The sequence below is a fragment of the Arachis hypogaea genome, chromosome 1 (genome assembly GCF_003086295.3).
Source record: "Arachis hypogaea cultivar Tifrunner chromosome 1, arahy.Tifrunner.gnm2.J5K5, whole genome shotgun sequence".
In the NCBI taxonomy this organism is placed as follows: domain Eukaryota; kingdom Viridiplantae; phylum Streptophyta; class Magnoliopsida; order Fabales; family Fabaceae; genus Arachis; species Arachis hypogaea.
The window spans coordinates 28,750,376-28,754,043 of record NC_092036.1 but is presented as its reverse complement, the minus strand read 5'-3'; the positions used below and the strand labels follow the sequence as shown (position 1 = coordinate 28,754,043).

General features: G+C 41.7%; 1 non-coding gene across 1 annotated transcript; it reads left to right on the top strand.

Annotated features, from left to right (window-relative positions):
* The first annotated feature begins 3,254 nt into the window (after positions 1 to 3,254).
* Positions 3,255 to 3,362, top strand: LOC112715408 (small nucleolar RNA R71). Its single transcript, XR_003159677.1, has one exon. It is a non-coding gene; the product is annotated as a small nucleolar RNA R71 (small nucleolar RNA).
* The last annotated feature ends 306 nt before the right edge of the window (positions 3,363 to 3,668 follow it).

The following is a 3,668-nucleotide window of genomic DNA, read 5'->3' as shown; positions in this document are numbered from 1 at the left end:
ACAATTCCAGCTGAGTAGCATAGATGGCAAATAAGATGAAAAAAAGCTAACCTTGCCAATGTGGAGGGCTTTTCGGCTACTTTGTAGAGTTCTAGAGAGACGACTTCATGAACTTTTACTTCCTCTCCAATCATGATGCTATGGATCATGATGGCCCGATCCATAGTAACTTCAGATCGGTTGCTAGTGGGGATGATGGAGTGTTGGATGAACTCCAACTATCCTCTAGCCACAGGCTTAAGGTCCAGTCTTCTTAATTGAACTGGCTTGCCTTTTGAGTCTCTTTTTCATTGAGCTCCTTCCACACATATGTCCATAAGGACTTGGTTAAACCTTTGATCAAAGTTGACTCTTCTAGTGTAGGGGCGTGCATCCTCTTGCATCATAGGCAAGTTGAACGGCAACCTTACATTTTCCGGACTAAAATCTAAGTATTTTCCCCGAACCATTGTAAGATAATTCTTTGGATTCGGGTTCATACTTTGATCATGGTTCCTAGTGATCCATGCATTGGCATAGAACTCTTGAACCATTAAGATTCTGACTTGTTGAATGGGGTTGGTCAGAACTTCCCAACCTCTTCTTTGGATCTCATGTCGGATCTCCGGATACTCATTTATCTTGAGCATGAAAGGGACCTCAGGGATCACCTTCTTCTTGGCCACAACTTCATAGAAGTTGTCTTGATGGGCTTTTGAGATGAATCTCTCCATCTTCCATGACTCGGAGGTGGAAGCTTTTGTCTTCCCTTTCCTCTTTCTAGAGGTTTCTCTGGCCTTAGTTGCCATAGATGGTTAGGGAAAAACAAAAATCTATGCTTTTACCACACAAAACTTAGAATGTTGCTCGTCCTCGAGCAAAGAAAAGAAAAAATAGATGATAAAGAAGAAGAAGATATGGAGGAGAGGGAGAGAGATGTGTATTCGGCCAAGGGGGAGAAGAGAGGGTAGTGTTGTGTGAAAATGAAGAAGGATGGAGGGATTTATATAGTGGATGGAGAGGGAGTGGGGTTTGGTCATTTAGGGTGGGTTTGGGTGGGAAAGAGATTTAGAATTTGAAAGTAGGTAGGGATCCTGTGGGGTCCACAGATCCTGAGGTGATCCTGTGGGGTCCACAGATCTTGAGGTGTCAAGGATTTCCCATCCCTGCACCTTTTAGGCATGTAAAATGCCCTCTATATGCAATCCTAGCGTTAAACGCCAGACTGATGCTTGTTTCTGGCATTAAACGCCCAAATGTAGCTTGTTTCTGGCGTTCAACGCCAGCTTGATGCTTGTTTCGGCATTGAACGCCAGCCTGGTGCTTGTTTCTGGCGTTAAACTCCAGACAGATGCACGTTTCTGGCGTTTAAACGCCAGACAGCTCTTCCTCTAGGGTGTGCTTTTTCTTCTGCTATTTTTGATTCTATTTTTAATTTTTGCAATTGTTTTGTGACTCCACATGATCATAAACCTAATAAAAACATAAGAGAACAATAGAAATATAAATAAATAAAGATTGTGTTACCTCCTAATAAGCGCTTCTTTAATGTCATTAGCTTGACAGTGAGCTCTCATGGAGCTTCACAAATGTTCAGAGCATTGTTGGAACCTCCCAACAACAAACTTAGAGTTTGAATGTGGGGGTTCAACACCAAACTTAGAGTTTGGTTGTGGCCTCCCAACACCAAACTTAGAGTTTGATTGTGGGGGCTTTGTTTGACTCTGTATTGAGAGAAGCTTTTCGTGCCTCTTTTTCATGTTTACAAAGGGATACCCTTGGGCCTTAAACAAAAGGTAGTCCCCATTCAATTGAATGACTAATTCTCCTCTGTTAACATCAATCACGGCTCCTGCTGTGGCTAGGAAGGGTCTTCCAAGGACGATGCATTCATCCTCTTCCTTCCTAGTGTCTAAGATTATGAAATCAACAGGGATGTAAAGGCCTTTAACCTTCATTAACACGTCCTCTACCATTCCATAAGCTTGTCTTATTGACTTGTATGCCATCTCTAATGAGAAAGTGGCAGTTTATACCTCAAAAATTCCCAATTTCTCCATTACAAAGAGTGACATAAGATTTATACCTGACTCCAGGTCACACAGAGCCTTCTTAAAGGTCATGGTGCCCATGGTACAGGGTATTGAGAATTTACCAGGATCTTGTTTCTTTTGAGGTAAAGTTTGCTGAACCCATGTATCTAGTTCACTAATGAGCAAGGGAGGTGCATCTTCCCAAGTCTCATTACCAAACAACTTAGCATTCAGCTTCATGATGGCTCCTAAATATTAAGCAACTTGCTCTCCAGTTACATCTTCATCTTCTTCAGAGGAAGAATAGTTCTCAGAGCTCATGAATGGAAAAAGGAAGTTCAATGAAATCTCTATGGTCTCTAGGTGAACATCAGATTCCTTAGGTTCCTCAGTTTGGAACTCCTTTTTGTTCACAGGACATCCCAAGAGGTCTTCCTCACTGGGATTCACATCCTTCTCCTCCTTTGTGCATTCGGCCATATTGATTATATCAATGGCCTTGCATTCTCTTTTTGGATTCTCTTCTGTATTGCTTGGGAGAATACTAGGAGGAGTTTTAGTGATTTTCTTACTCAGCTAGCCCACTTGTGCCTCCAAATTTCTAATGGAGGACCTTGTTTCACTCATGAAGCTTAAAGTGGCCTTAGACAGATCAGAGACTATGTTTGCTAAGCTAGAGGGGCTCTGCTCAGAATTCTCTGTCTATTACTAAGAAGATGATGGAAAAGACTTGCTATTGCTAAGCCTGTTTCTTTCACCATTATTAAAGCCTTGTTGAGGCTTTTGTTGATCCTTCCATGAGAAATTTGGATGATTTCTCCATGAGGAATTATAAGTGTTCCCATAGGGTTCACCTAGGTAATTCACCTCTGCCATTGCAGGGTTCTCAGGATCATAAGCTTCTTCTTCAGAAGATGCTTCTTTAGTACTGTTGGATGCATTTTACCATCCATTCAGACTTTGAGAAATCATGTTGACTTGCAGAGTCAACATTTTGTTCTGAGCTAATATGGCATTCAGAGCATCAATTTCAAGAACTCCCTTCCTTTGAGGCATCCCATTACTCACATGATTCCTCTCAGAAGTGTACATGAATTGGTTATTTGCAACCATGTCAATAAGTTCTTGAGCTTCTGCAGGTGTTTTCTTTAGGTGAATAGATCCACCTACAGAATGGTCCAGTGACATCTTAGAGAACTCAGATAGACCATAATAGAATATATCCAAAATGGTGCACTCTGAAAGCATGTCAGAAGGACACCATTTGGTCATCTGCTTGTATCTTTCCCAAGCTTCATAGAGGGATTCACCATCTTTTTGTTTGAAGGTCTGAACATCCATTCTAAGCTTGCTCATCTTTTGAGGAGGAAAGAACTTAGCCAAGAAGGCCGTGACCAGCTTATCCCAAGAGTCTAGGCTATCTTTGGGTTGTGAGTCCAACCATGTTCTAGCTCTGTCTCTTACAACAAAAGGGAAAAGCATGAGCCTGTAGACTTCAGGATCTACTCCATTAGTCTTAACAGTCTCACATATCTGCAAGAACTCAGTTAAAAACTGATAGGGATCTTCTGATGGAAGTCCATGAAACTTGCAGTTTTGTTGTATTAGAGCAACTAGTTGAGGCTTCAGCTCAAAATTGTTTGCTCCAATGGCAGG